Genomic DNA, 16,490 nt, shown 5'->3' with positions numbered 1-16,490 from the left:
TGTTCATGTTATTTATTTAAACTGAACACTATCAAACAAAGAAACAAAATGCACAACCGAAACAGCTCCGTCAGGTGCAAACCACACTAAACAGAAAAATAATCACCCACAACTCAAGGGTGAAAACAGGCTACCTAAGTATGGTTCTCAATCAGGAACAACGATTGACAGCTGCCTCTGATTGAGGTCCATACCGGGCCAAACACAGAAATCCCAAATTATAGAAAAAAGAACATAGACTGCCCACCCAACTCACGCCCTGACCATTCTGAAACAAAGACATCACAAAGGAACTAAGGTCAGAACGTGACAGCTGTAAACAAACAAAAACACAACTGAGAAAAAAAGATGCTGACATACATTTGCTGAAAATATCACAAACCCAATTGCACCCCCTGTACATTTGATGTCTTTACAGTTTGTGTATTTGTTACGAGGTTGAAAGGTGAAAGTTCTGCGATTGAGCAGGTATCAGGAAGCAGAGGCAGAACACAGAAGACAGTTAAAAAAAAAATTTAAGGCATGTTTTTTTAAGGCATGTTCCATTTCAACACATTTCAGTTCCTCCATTCCGTTCTTTTGCTTTGTTTCCAAAGGGTCACAGGAAGCAATGCAGCCCAGGAGGCAGGCGTCCATTGGCTACATAGCTGATGCACGCTGGACTGTCCATAAATCACGGTACTCCATTCTGCTTGTTTGTTTTATCTGTTGGCCCCGTTGCCTAGTCTACGCCATTTTACCTGCTGTTGTTGTGCTAGCTGATTAGCTGTTGTCTCACCTACTGTTTTAGCTAGCTTTCCCAATTCAACACCTGTGATTACTGTATGCCTCGCTGTATGTCTCTCTCAAATGTCAATATGCCTTGTATACTGTTGTTCAGGTTAGTTATCATTGTTTTAGTTCACAATGGAGCCCCTAGTTCCACTCTTCATACCCCTGATAACTCCTTTGTCCCACCTCCCACACATGCGGTGACCTCACCCATTACTACCAGCATGTCCAGAGATACAACCTCTCTCATCATCACCCAGTGCCTGGGCTTACCTCCGCTGTACCCGCACCCCACCATACCCCTGTCTGCGCATTATGCCCTGAATATATTCTACCATGCCCAGAAACCTGCTCCTCTTATTCTCTGTCCCCAACGCTCTAGGCGACCAGTTTTGATAGCCTTTAGCCGCACCCTCATACTACTCCTTCTCTGTTCCGCGGGTGATGTGGAGGTAAACCCAGGCCCTGCATGTCCCCAGGCACCCTCATTTGTTGACTTCTGTGTTCGAAAAAGCCTTGGTTTCATGCATGTCAACATCAGAAGCCTCCTCCCTAAGTTTGTCTTACTCACTGCTTTAGCACACTCTGCTAACCCTGATGTCCTTGCTGTGTCTGAATCCTGGCTCAGGAAGGCCACCAAAAATTCAGAGATTTCCATACCCAACTATAACATCTTCCGTCAAGATAGAACTGCCAAAGGGGGAGGAGTTGCAGTTTACTGCAGAGATGGCCTGCAAAGTAATGTCATACTTTCCAGGTCCATACCCAAACAGTTCGAACTACTAATTTTGAAAATTACTCTCTCCAGAAATAAGTCTCTCACGGTTGCCGCCTGCTACCGACCCCCCTCAGCTCCCAGCTGTGCCCTGGACACCATTTGTGAATTGATCGCCCCCCATCTAGCTTCAGAGTTTGTTCTGTTAGGTGACCTAAACTGGGATATGCTTAACACCCCGCCAGTCCTACAATCTAAGCTAGATGCCCTCAATCTCACACAAATCATCAAGGAACCCACCAGGTACAACCCTAACTCTGTAAACAAGGGCACCCTCATAGACGTCATCCTGACCAACTGGCCCTCCAAATACACCTCCGCTGTCTTCAACCAGGATCTCAGCGATCACTGCCTCATTGCCTGTATCCGCTACGGAGCCGCAGTCAAACGACCACCCCTCATCACTGTCAAACGCTCCCTAAAACACTTCTGTGAGCAGGCCTTTCTAATCGACCTGGCCCGGGTATCCTGGAAGGACATTGACCTCATCCCGTCAGTTGAGGATGCCTGGTCATTCTTTAAAAGTAACTTCCTCACCATTTTAGATAAGCATGCTCCGTTCAAAAAATGCAGAACTAAGAACAGATACAGCCCTTGGTTCACCCCAGACCTGACTGCCCTCGACCAGCACAAAAACATCCTGTGGCGGACTGCAATAGCATCGAATAGTCCCCGTGATATGCAACTGTTCAGGGAAGTCCGGAACCAATACACGCAGTCAGTCAGGAAAGCTAAGGCCAGCTTCTTCAGGCAGAAGTTTGCATCCTGTAGCTCCAACTCCAAAAAGTTCTGGGACACTGTGAAATCCATGGAGAACAAGAGCACCTCCTCCCAGCTGCCCACTGCACTGAGGCTAGGTAACACGGTCACCACTGATAAATCCATGATTATCGAAAACTTCAATAAGCATTTCTCAACGGCTGGCCATGCCTTCCGCCTGGCTACTTCAACCTCGGCCAACAGCTCCGCCCCCCCCGCAGCTCCTCGCCCAAGCCTCTCCAGGTTCTCCTTTACCCAAATCCAGATAGCAGATGTTCTGAAAGAGCTGCAAAACCTGGACCCGTACAAATCAGCTGGGCTTGACAATCTGGACCCTCTATTTCTGAAACTATCTGCCACCATTGTCGCAACCCCTATTACCAGCCTGTTCAACCTCTCTTTCATCTCGTCTGAGATCCCCAAGGATTGGAAAGCTGCCGCAGTCATCCCCCTCTTCAAAGGGGGAGACACCCTGGACCCAAACTGTTACAGACCTATATCCATCCTGCCCTGCCTATCTAAGGTCTTCGAAAGCCAAGTCAACAAACAGGTCACTGACCATCTCGAATCCCACCGTACCTTCTCCGCTGTGCAATCTGGTTTCCGAGCCGGTCATGGGTGCACCTCAGCCACACTCAAGGTACTAAACGACATCATAACCGCCATCGTTAAAAGACAGTACTGTACAGCCGTCTTCATCGACCTCGCCAAGGCTTTCGACTCTGTCAATCACCATATTCTTATCGGCAGACTCAGTAGCCTCGGTTTTTCGGATGACTGCCTTGCCTGGTTCACCAATTACTTTGCAGACAGAGTTCAGTGTGTCAAATCGGAGGGCATGCTGTCCGGTCCTCTGGCAGTCTCTATGGGGGTGCCACAGGGTTCAATTCTCGGGCCGACTCTTTTCTCTGTGTATATCAATGATGTTGCTCTTGCTGCGGGCGATTCCCTGATCCACCTCTACGCAGACGACACCATTCTATATACTTTCGGCCAGTCTTTGGACACTGTGCTATCTAACCTCCAAACAAGCTTCAATGCCATACAACACTCCTTCCGTGGCCTCCAACTGCTCTTAAACGCTAGTAAAACCAAATGCATGCTTTTCAACCGGTCGCTGCCTGCACCTGCATGCCCGACTAGCATCACCACCCTGGATGGTTCCGACCTAGAATATGTGGACGTCTATAAGTACCTAGGTGTCTGGCTAGACTGCAAACTCTCCTTCCAGACTCATATCAAACATCTCCAATCGAAAATCAAATCAAGAGTCGGCTTTCTATTCCGCAACAAAGCCTCCTTCACTCAAGCCGCCAAGCTTACCCTAGTAAAACTGACTATCCTACCGATCCTCGACTTCGGCGATGTCATCTACAAAATGGCTTCCAACACTCTACTCAGCAAACTGGATGCAGTCTATCACAGTGCCATCCGTTTTGTCACTAAAGCACCTTATACTACCCACCACTGCGACTTGTATGCTCTAGTCGGCTGGCCCTCGCTACATATTCGTCGCCAGACCCACTGGCTCCAGGTCATCTACAAGTCTATGCTAGGTAAAGCTCCGCCTTATCTCAGCTCACTGGTCACGATGGCAACACCCATCCGTAGCACGCGCTCCAGCAGGTGTATCTCACTGATCATCCCTAAAGCCAACACCTCATTTGGCCGCCTTTCGTTCCAGTACTCTGCTGCCTGTGACTGGAACGAATTGCAAAAATCGCTGAAGTTGGAGACTTTTATCTCCCTCACCAACTTCAAACATCAGCTATCTGAGCAGCTAACCGATCGCTGCAGCTGTACATAGTCTATTGGTAAATAGCCCACCCTTTTCACCTACCTCATCCCCGTACTGTTTCTATTTATTTACTTTTCTGCTCTTCTGCACACCAATATCTCTACCTGTACATGACCATCTGATCTTTTATCACTCCAGTGTTAATCTGCAAAATTGTAATTATTTGCCTACCTCCTCATGCCTTTTGCACACATTGTATATAGACCCCCCCTTCGTTTTCTACTGTGTTATTGACTTGTTAATTGTTTACTCCATGTGTAACTCTTTGTTGTATGCTCACACTGCTATGCTTTATCTTGGCCAGGTCGCAGTTGCAAATGAGAACTTGTTCTCAACTAGCTTACCTGGTTAAATAAAGGTGAAATAAAAAAAATAAAAAAATTAAAGATCTCACTTCAAATCAAATCACCAAATCAAATTTATTCTTACATCAGCTGATATCTCAAAGTGCTGTACAGAAACCCAGCCTAAAACCCCAAACAGCAAGCAATGCAGGTGTTGAAGCACGTTGGCTAGGAAAAACTCCCTAGAAAGGCCAAAACCTAGGAAGAAACCTAGAGAGGAACCAGGATATGCGGGGGTGGCCAGTCCTCTTCTGGCTGTGCCGGGTGGAGACTATAACAGAACATGGCCAGCGCAAACAAAATCCATTAGCCATGTGCTTTTACCAAAACAAGACATCCCATGCTCTGGAAAAACCTAGGCTCCAGCATGCCTCCAGATTGCATTCACATCTTATGGGCAGCACCAAGTAACACGCAACAGGGGAATTAAATACATGCAGCTCAAGTCACATGACAAGGCAATTAACCAATAGAATCTTATAGAATCTTGTTAGAATCTTGTTAGGTTAAACATGCAAATATTATATATTCACCTGCCACTGTAGACGTCTATTACCCTCCTGTGTGTTGTACTAAATGAACAAAAGAGAGCAAGAGCAGAGATAGAGAGAACTCTGACGTTCACACATACTGGATGTTTACAGTAATGTTACAACCATGGGTTGATGAATTTCCCAGAAGAGGCCCTCTGTTTTTACGCTGACTTGGTGAACTTCTCTGCCTCCACACTTTGAGTCTGCTGACGGCAGGCCTGATGTTACTGTTTGTGTGTGTGTGTGTGTGTGTGTGTGTGTGTGTGTGTGTGTGTGTGTGTGTGTGTGTGTGTGTATGTGTGTGTGTGTGTGTGTGTGTGTGTGTGTGTTTGAGTCGAGAGTGAAACTGAGCAGGAGGGAAAGACAGAGACCGTGTGTGTTCACTGAGACCACAGCTGCCACCACAAACTGAAATTCCTGTGGCTCTGGGATACAGGAGTCCCTGGATGCAGATCAGTACTGTTGGTCGGTTTTCAAACTTTTAACTGTGGTCAGACCAGTCAGCCTCAGTTGTATACCTCACGTGTGACAGAGAAGAGTGCACTAATGGGAAAAACCTTGACATCTCACTAAACAACAAAATTGATGAAAGGAATTATGTTACATCCTTTATATTGTGTTGTGTTTCTGTTTACAAATCTAGGCTTACTTTGTTCGAGGTGACTGGATACATTTTGATGACAACAAACAAAATTGATTCAACTCAACTGTTTATGAATCTTCCTTTGTGTCTGATGGTTACTCATCTCCGTGAATATCGTGTTGCATAAGAATTATGTCTACAATGAGAAATCCTGGCTGAAACCTGCGTCTGGGTAATGAAGCACAAACAAACATTAGAACGGAACTAAAATCCTCAGGTTCTCGTGTTCGAATATAGTTCTCGTGTACGGATATAGTTCTCGTGTACGGATATAGTTCTCGTGTACGGATATAGTTCTCGTGTTCGAATATAGTTCTCGTGTACGGATATAGTTCTCGTGTACGGATATAGTTCTCGTGTACGGATATAGTTCTCGTGTACGGATATAGTTCTCGTGTACGGATATAGTTCTCGTGTACGGATATAGTTCTCGTGTACGGATATAGTTCTCGTGTACGGATATAGTTCTCGTGTACGGATATAGTTCTCGTGGCTTCTGCTGTTGGGATTCCGTTGCCTTTTGTCCCGTTCTTGTTTGTCCCTGCCCACTCAAAACAGAAGAATGGTGATCTGTTTGAAATAATACCTGGTGGATATTTATGCAGCTGTGAGCTGAGGGGATATCTGTTCAGGCTCTTCCTGCAGTCCTCCGTAATGAGCTGCACTGAACAGCACATGGGTCAGTTGAACAGTGGGGGCAGCTGTCCATTCATATCAATGAGCACTGACCTCTCAGAGCTGACCTTAAAGCATGCCCACGCATGACAAAGGGGTCAAGGTTAAAATAGACCTAGCGTAAACAGGATGTAGACCAACAACCATGTGGCAGCCACTATTCAACTGTCAATGGTGATAGGTGTGGGAGAATAACATTTTACAGATATATCACTATGTCTCATTTCTAGGGATAGAAAGATGAAGGAAAGTTCAAATGTTTGAGAAGGATCCACATCAGATTGAGTCGTGTTTACATTTAAAAAGGGTATAGGAGCAGTATTTATTTATTTAACCAGGTAGGCTAGTTGAGAACAAGTTCTTATTTACAACTGCGACCTGGCCAAGATAAAGCAAAGCAGTGTGACAAAAACAATAAGAGTTATACATAAAAACGTACAGTCAATAATACAATAGAAAAATCAATGTACAGTGTGTGCAAATATAGAAGACTAGGGAGGTAAAGCAATAAAAAGACCATAGAGGTTAAATAATTACATTTGAGCATTAACACGGGAGATGTGCAGATGATGTGCAAGTAGAGATACTGCAGTGCAAAAGAGCAAGATGATAAATAACAATATGGGGATGAGGTAGTTGGGTGGGCTATTTACAGATTGGCTGTGTACAGGTACAGTGATCGGTAAGCTGCTCTGACAGCTGATGCTTAAAGTTAGAGAGGGAGATATAAGTCTCCAGCTTCAGTGATTTTTGCAATTCGCTCCAGTCATTGGCAGCAGACAACTGGAAGGAAAGGCGGCCAAAGGAAGTGTTGGCTTCTGGGATGACCAGTGAAATCAGATCACACCCTGACCAAACAAAACATAGAACATACAAAGCAAACTATGGTCAGGGTGTGACAGAAATATACCTGCTGGAGCGCGTGCTAGGGTGGGTGTTGCTATGGTGACCAGTGAGCTGAGATAAGGCAGTCAGGATAGTCATAGTATACTGTAGGATAGTATACTGTGGAGCCTACTGTTCCTTTATGCAAAGTTCAAAAGTACCACAAGGTGAAGGTGAGCTTCTCATGGTAATTTGGGTTAACATTCAGGCTTGACATTCTGGTTTGTGTGAGGTCCTCCACGTCCCCACCTGCTAAAGGTATTGTGGTCGCTCACAGTAGAATTAGCTGGTGGCCTCTTCTGCGACTGTGCTGAACACTTTTTATTTAGAGGCGTTTCTTTCTAGGAAAGAGCAGGGCTTGGCTTGGCATGTAGTTGCTCCGGTGACCTTTAGCAGCTGTGGTGAGAAAGATGGTGAGCTGAGCTGAGCTTATTTCACCTCGACAGGCCCTGCTCCCATCCGCCCTCCTCTACACTCCGCCCGCCAAACTGCTACCACCTCTCGCCTACAAAGCCACAGCCAGTCACAGGGTGCCTTTACAAAATAATGATCAGCTGCTGGTTGGCAGGCTGCTCGCCTGTTGCTCATCTCCCATTTACTGGCTGTGACACGGGCCCTAACCTGACCTACACACCAGCCCTTAACACTCCCACCACATCGTGTTCAGCGTAGGCTAAACCTCTGTTAGACACTCTGGCTCCTTGCCTAATTAGGAAGCTGTCTAACTTAATTGTAATGTGTACTGCTGCTCCGAGCTGACCAGGCCTGCTGTACAAATCATGTGTTTTATATAGTGGACTGCTCTTCTGAAAGGGCAGGGCAAGGCAGGCGGTGTTTTGGTTGCCTTCCAACAGGTGCTATTCAGCAGCCTGAGTACAGTACTGTAGGCCAAATTCATTTGCATTTTTATTTCCCAGAATAGTGCCACATTTACCACCCTCATCAGTAAATATGGCACTATGAGTTATGGAATGTCATTACAGTGGGGAGAAACAGCTGAGGTCATTGATTCATAGCGCAGCACAGGGCTGGATATAAGGGAGCTGGCCTGACTCCAGCTCCACACTGCAGCCCGAGGCCCAGGCAGAGGAAAGAAGGTCCTCTGGTCTGCCCCTCCTTCTCTGACAGCAGGGCAGGGATTCTGCAAACAACCCAAAATATGTGAGATAGCATAATAAAAGAGCATACAGCTGCAAGAATAGAATGTCACCGCTGCTGCATTCTTAGATGCAGCAATGACTCTTTATACCAGGGTGTCTAGCTCGAAGTAGCCTCGCTGCGAGCTCTTTGCTGTGTCTGCACTGCTTTCACATTCTCTAGGCTGGCCTCAGTGGAAAATATGATAAACCCACTCATGGCCAAACCGCTGCACCCTGCACAAAGATCTCTGTCTAGGCGTTGAAGTACGAGAGAGAGCAAGAGAGAGAGAGAGAGAGAGAACGGCCTGTCTTAATGACATAATGGTTGTCTGCTCAGCAGTTTTATATTATCAGAGGAAGAGGAGGTGGCTGGGAGGACAGATGGTCCTAAGTACCTATGACACAGATCTCTGGTGAACATCACAGACAGGCACAGAGAATCTCACACCCTTGAAAACACACCTAAAACATGGTTTATCGTTTGCGACCAGTGTTTATATATGTAATGGCAATGCCAAAGAGCACTTTCAATCACATGAAAGAGCAGATTTTGACCAAGATAGACCACTTTTTGGTTTTGTAGCTATAATTTCACGGTCTCTTGAAATAACATGTCAAGCTGTTTAAACATTTGCCTGTTTTAAGTAGGGATAATTTGTTGCTTTGCAAATGGGTGGAGATTGGAATGTAAGAAAAGAGTTTTGGAAAGGGACAGAAGCGTGTGTCCGTGTGTGTGTGCATGTATGTGTGTGTGTGTGTGTGTGTGTGTGTACACTCACACACGTTTGTATATTCTCACGTATATGAAAGGAATTCACTTAACTCGTCATCAGGACGACAGACATGCTTATGATAATCACAGCCACGTCCTTAACCATGTTTATTTTATTTAGGGAAAGCCCTGAGCTCGTTGTTCATAAAACCCCTTATATGGTATTGTAAACACCTCTTAGTAACTCCTCTGGAGCACACGCACAGAAAAATGAATGAACACAGGAAGTCCTACTCTGGCAGGAAGTAGAGAGTGCTTCCATGGTAACAAACTGAAACCATAAGCAGCGAGGAAGGCTCACCTTTATCGCTATCTTGACGTCATTTCTAGTACATAGAGACGAAGAGGGAGCAGCTGCGGGAGACATAAAACAAACAAAGTCTCGGATGAACTTTCAAATGCTTATAGAAAATTATGAGAGCAATGCCAAATGTTTTGACAGCATTGTCCTTTTAAGAAAATGTCTCTCTTGGCAAAGGCCATATGTTCACTATGATGTACTGTATCCAATCAAGGACAGTGTTTAAGTACTGCAGTCTAAATAATGACAGCCATTGCTCAAGTGTGACAAATACTACAAACATGTTCTTGTGTAACAGCACGATAAGAGAGCAATAATAACAATGCATTGTGATTTTCTGATGTCATTGTTTAAATGTATTGTTCAAGTGACCTTATGACCTTGTCACCCACATTTTTGGTGTTGTGATCTGTATTGAAAACACATATCCAGCTAGCCATTATCAAAATGATGCATCTCAATCTGATAAGTTCACTGGCTTGGTGTCAGTGTTGCTGGATATCAGTTAATAACCATGTTTCCATCCACAGTTTTCTGCGAGTAAAATCATACTGTATTACAAAAAAATCATGACAGTTGTGATGGAAACAGGAAGTTTTGGTACAATTTTATAAATGCCGACAGATCATTTGTTTGTTTGACAAATGTATAATGCGAGAAATGGAGGTGGAAATGCCTTTACGTGCAAGTATTGATATAATAACCATCATATTGAAGTAAACTTGGGGTCACACGATGATATGGTGCGTGATCCTCACACCACGACTCAGGAAACCACGTACTGTAGATTATTGCAGTGTTTACTAGGCTACAGATTAAATAAATGATGGTGAACTTCGCAGGGTGTTAAAAGTACAGTGATCTTGATGCTCCTTTACAATAAATATTGAGGGTCTTATTCTGGTGACGTGATGATCGATGCTTGACTGCCGTTTGACAAATAAAATAATATCCATAATTATCCATAATAATCTCATAATGTACAGTTGAAGTCGGAAGTTTACATACACTTAGGTTGGAGTCATATAAACTCGTTTTTCAACCACTCCACAAATTTCTTGTTAACAAACTATCGTTTTGGCAAGTCAGTTAGGACATCTACTTTGTGCATGACACAAGTAATTTTTCCAACAATTTTTTCCAGAAAGATTATTTCACTGTATCACAATTCCAGTGTGTCAGAAGTTTACATACCCTAAATTGATTGTTCCTTTAAACTGCTTGGAAAATTCCAGAAAATCATGTCATGGCTTTAGAAGCTTCTGATAGGCTAATTGACATAATTTAAGTAAATTGGAAGTGTACCTGTGGATGTATTTCAAGGCCTACATTCAAACTTAGTGCCTCTTTGCTTGACATCATGGGAAAATCTAAAGAAATCAGCCAACACCTCAGAACAAAATAGTAAACCTCCACAAATCTGGTTCATCCTTGGGAGCAATTTCCAAATGCCTGAAGGTACCGCATTCCTCTGTACAAACCATAGTACGCAAGTATAAACACCATGGGACCACACATCCGTCATACTGCTCAGGAAGAAGACGCGTTCTGTCTCCTAGAGATGAATGCATTTTGGTGTGAAAAGTGCTAATCAATCCCAGAACAACAGCAAAGGACCTTGTGAAGATGCCGGAGGAAACAGGTACAAAAGTATCTATATCCACAGTAAAACGAGTCCTATATCGACATAACCTGAAAGGCGCTCAGCAAGGAAGACACTTCTCCAAAACCGCCATTAAAAAGCCAGACTACAGTTTTCAACTGCACATGGGGACAAAGATTGTACTTTTTGGAGAAATGTCCTCTGGTCTGATGAAACAAAAATAGAACTGTTGGGCCACAATGACCATCATTATGTTTGAAGAAAAAAGGGGGAGGCTTGCAAGCCGAAGAACACCATCTCAACCGTGAAGCACGGGGATGACAGCATCATGTGTGGGGGTGCTTTGCTGCAGGAGGTACTGGTGCACTTCACAAAATAGATGGCATCATGAGCATGGAAAATTATGTGGATATATTGAAGCAACATCTGAAGACATCACAAATAGGTCTTCCAAATTGACAATGACCCCAAGCATTCTTCCAAAGTTGTGGCAAAATGGCTTAAGGACAACAAAGTCAAGGTACTGGAGTGGCCATCACAAAGCCCTGACCTCAATCCTATAGACATTTTGTGGGCAGAACTGAAAAAGCATGTGCGAGCAAAGAGGCCTAAAAACCTGACTCAATTACACCAGCTCTGTCCGGAGGAATGGGCCCAAAAGTCACCTAACTTATTGTGGGAAGCTTGTGGAAGGCTACCTGAAACGTTTTGACCCAAGTTAAACAATTTAAAGGCAATGCTACCAAATACTAATTGAGTGTATGTAAACTTCTGACCCACTGGGAATGTGATGAAAGAAATAAAAGCTGAATAAATCATTCTCTCTACTATTATTCTGACATTTCACATTCTTAAAATAAAGTGGTGATCCTAACTGACCTAAGACGTGGATTTTTTTACTAGGATTAAATGTATTTGGCTAAGGTGTATGTAAACTTACGACTTCAACTGTAGATTAGCCTACCTGCACAGCCTACCCGCACTGTATCTGTGAGCTGTTGGCTAGAGTGCACATGCCATGACCAGAGTGACACATTTGCTATTTAACGTAACAGTTTTTGTGACCAAATTAAGGGTAGAGTTGAATATGTGATGGAAACACACTGAACTTTCGATTTTTATTTGGTACATGAAATCATAAGTGGAAAACGACATTTTGTGTTCACTACCTCATCATACACTGATTTTTATCCGCAACAAGTCCGTTTGTTGGAAACACACCACTGGTGGGAAAATGAACATATTTTCATTATACAGATTTTAGAATATTCACATGAAAATCTGTCACCAGTTGGATGGAAACGGAGCTAGTGAGACTGTTGCCCTGGCCTACTTCTTATCTCATAGTATATAGCAGATACAACTCTGCTGTTTTCATTGGCTTTTAACAGTAGGTACTGACTAAGCAGAAGAAGTCATTCAGCCGTCTTAGAGATCAGGTTCCCCCGGCTATGTAATCTTATTCGTTATGATCTAAAAGTCTAAACTGATTCTATATCAGCATTCCTATCCTGACTCGGACATGTGAATACATGTGCAGACCTGCCTGGGTAGAATGCACTTGGCATGGATGCATATTGTTTTGGTTCCTCTAAGTCAGTGGTTCCAAAACGTTATAGTCCCATACCCCTTCAAACATTCAACCTCCTGCTGCGTACCCCCTCTAGCACCAGGGTCAGCACACTCTCAAATGTCGTCTTTTTGCCATCATTGTAAGCCTGCCACACACACACTATACAATACATTTATTAATTAAACATAAGAATGAGTGTGAGATTTTGTCACAACCTGGCTCATGGGAAGTGACAAAGAGCTCTTATAGGACCAGGGCACAAATAATAATATAATAATAATCAATCATTTTGCTCTTTATTTAACCATCTTACATATAAAACCTTATTTGTTCCTCGAAAATTGTGACTAACTCACCGCAGGTTAATGAGAAGGGTTTGCTTGAAAGGATGCACATTACTCTGCAATGTTGGGTTGAATAGGAGAGAGTCTCTGTCTTAAATCGTTTTCCACACACAGTCTGTGCCTGTGTTTAGTTTTCATGCTAGTGAGGTCCGAGAATCCACTCTCACAAAGGTACGTGGTTGCAAAGGGCATCAGTGTGTTAACAGCGCGATTTGCCAAGGCAGGATACTCTGAGCGCAGCCCAATCCAGAAATCTGGCAGTGGCTACTGATGAAATTACATTTTCACAGAACCGCATGTTGCAATTTCGAAGAGGCTCTCTTGTTCAGATATCGGTAAGTGGACTGGTGGCAGGACATGAAAGGGATAACGAATCCAGTTGTTTGTGTCATCCGTTTTAGGAAAGTACCCGCGTAATTGCGCAACCTACTCACTCAGGTGCTTCGTTATATCACATTTGACATTGTCCGTAAGCTTGAGTGCATTTGCACACAAAAAAAAATCATACAATGATGGAATGACCTGTGTGTTGTTCATGTTAATGCAGACAGAGAAGAGCTCCAACTTCTTAATCATAGCCTCAATTTTGTCCCGCACATTAAATATAGTTGCGGAGAGTCCCTGTAATCCTAGATTCAGATCATTCAGGTGAGAAAAAACATCACCCAGATAGGCCAGTCGTGTGAGAAACTCGTCATCATGCAAGCGGTCAGACAAGTGAAAATGATGGTCAGTAAAGAAAACTTTAAGCTCGTCTGTGTACTACTCCCTTCACAGAACGGCGCAAACTTGCTCTAACCAGAATAGAAAGAAGAGTGGGAGGCCCCGGTGCACAACTGAGCAAGAGGACAAGTACATTAGAGTGTCTAGTTTGAGAAACAGACACCTCACATGTCCTCAACTGGCAGCTTCATTAAATAGTACCCGCAAAACACCAGTCTCAACGTCAACAGCGAAGAGGCGACTCCGGGATGCCGGCCTTCTTTCAAAAACAAGGACGCTTCTAAGTGACCCCAAACTTTTGAACGATAGTGTATATCTATATTTGTACCAATAAATATATTACATTGATGGAAGCCACAATCTATCTGCAATATTAAAGCTGATCTACCCCCCCCCCCCTTTTAGAGCGGCTGTATGCTATATGACCCTGAGTGGTTGAGCCTGCTCTCAGGCTGATGCTCCCTATTGTATCTGCTCTCCTCGCCTGACCTCTCTCCCCACTGGCTCATTAAACCAGTAGCATTCACACCAACGCTACAAAAATTCCTCACTAATTATGGCTTCACTGATGGTAATTATGCCCTAATGTTGATGAGGCAACTGGTCTATTAGCATGGAGGCTTGGAGATGGGGCTCAGACTTTGTTTGGCCCTCAAGGCTGAATCCATGAGAGAGACTCTACTTAGATTGTGTGTTAGGCGAAGGGTGGGGTGTGTCACTGGTATGGGTAGAGTGGAGGAACTGATTGTGAATTGGAGGTGGGGGGGGGGTGCAGAGGGAGGACTGGGGGGGTCTGGGATAAAGAGGAGGAGGAGGGTGGGAGGGGGTTGACTTAACCCTGAGCCACCCACGCTGAGCCTCCTCTGAAATGCCACCTAAATCTCTCCAGGAATCCCTCACCCCATAGAACTCACGAGCACATACACCCTGCCCCTCACCTACTCACCCCCTGCACGTCTGCTTGTTTGCCTTCTATAATCATCCAGACAGATTTGTTCTCCTCCCCACCCAGACCCTCTTTCTCCTGAAACAGCCAGGGGTGTTCTGGGTGCTGGAGTGGCCTGGGTTTCACTCCTCTCTGAACATGTCTTCCACTCTCAGAACATCCCCACCACTGAAGAACCAGACACTCTAGGAGCACCAGGAAGAGATGTACGTCAACAGTACCAGTGTTACACTGACTGTCAGTTATGATCCAACCAAGAACATAAATCCACTCAGAAGACCAATCTTCAAATCAAATCAAATGTTATTTGTCACATACACATGGTTAGCAGATGTTAATGCGAGTGTAGCGAAATGCTTGTGCTTCTAGAACCGACAATGCAGTAATAACCAACGAGTAATCTAACCTAAATATTTCACAACATCTACCTTATACACACACAAGTCTAAAGGGATGAAGAATATGTACATAAAATATATGAATGAGTGATGGTACAGAACGGCATAGACAAGATGCAGTAGATGGTATAGAGTACAGTATATACATATGTGATTAGTAATGTAGGGTATGTAAACATTATATTAAGTGGCATTGTTTAAAGTGGCTAGTGATACATTTTTTTAAATCCATTTTTCCATTATTAAAGTGGCTGGAGTTGAGTCAGTATGTTGGCAGCAGCCACTCAATGTTAGTGGTGGCTGTTCAACAGTCTGATGGCCTTGGGATAGAAGCTGTTTTTCAGTCTCTCGGTCCCTGCTTTGACGCACCTGTACTGACCTCGCCTTCTGGATGATAGCGGGGTGAACAGGCAGTGGCTCGGGTGGTTGTTGTCCTTGATGATCTTTATGGCCTTCCTGTGACATCGGGTGGTGTAGGTGTCCTGGAGGGCAGGTAGTTTGCCCCCGGTGATGCATTGTGTAGACCTCACTACCCTCTGGAGAGCCTTACGTGGGCGGAGCAGTTGCCATACCAGGCGGTGATACAGCCAGACAGGATGCTCTCAATTATGCATCTGTAAAAGTTTGTGAGTGCTTTTGGTGACAAACCAAATTTCTTCAGCCTCCTGAGGGTGAAGAGGCTCTGCTGCTCCTTCTTCACCACGCTGCCTGTGTGGGTGGACCAATTCAGTTTGTCCGTGATGTGTACGCCGAGGAACTTAAAACTTACTACCCTCTCCACTACTGTTCTGTCGATGTGGATAGGGGGGTGCTCCCTCTGCTGTTTCCTGAAGTCCACGATCATCTCCTTTGTTTTGTGACGTTGAGTGAGAGGTTATTTTCCTGACACCACACTCCGAGGGTCCTCACCTCCTCCCTGTAGGCCGTCTCGTCGTTTTTGGTAATCAAGCCTACCACTAGTGTCGTCTGCAAACTTGATGATTGAGTTGGAGGCGTGCATGGCAACGCAGTTGTGGGTGAACAGGGAGTACAGGAGAGTGCTCAGAATGCACCCTTGTGGGGCCACAGTGTTGAGGATCAGCGGGGTGGAGATGTTGTTACCTACCCTCACCACCGGGTGGTGGCCCGTCAGGAAGTCCAGTACCCAGTTGCACAGGGCGGGGTCGAGACCCAGGGCTTGATGATGAGCTTGATGACGAGTTTGGAGGGTACTATGGTGTTAAATGCTGAGCTGTAGTCAATGAACAGCATTCTCGCATAGGTATTCCTCTTGTCCAGATGGGTTAGGGCAGTGTGCAGTGTGGTTGCGATTGCGTCGTCTGTGGACCTATTGGGGCGGTAAGCAAATTAGAATGGGTCTTGGGTGTCAGGTAGGGTGGAGGTGATATGGTCCTTGACTAGTCTCTCAAAGCACTTCATGATGACGGAAGTGAGTGCTACGGGGTGGTACAGGAACAATGGTGGCCCTCTTGAAGCATGTGGGAACAGCAGACTGGGATAAGGATTGA

Source organism: Oncorhynchus kisutch, linkage group LG4, assembly GCF_002021735.2.
Source record: "Oncorhynchus kisutch isolate 150728-3 linkage group LG4, Okis_V2, whole genome shotgun sequence".
Taxonomy (NCBI): Eukaryota; Metazoa; Chordata; class Actinopteri; order Salmoniformes; family Salmonidae; genus Oncorhynchus; species Oncorhynchus kisutch.
Note: the sequence above shows the minus strand (reverse complement) of the source record.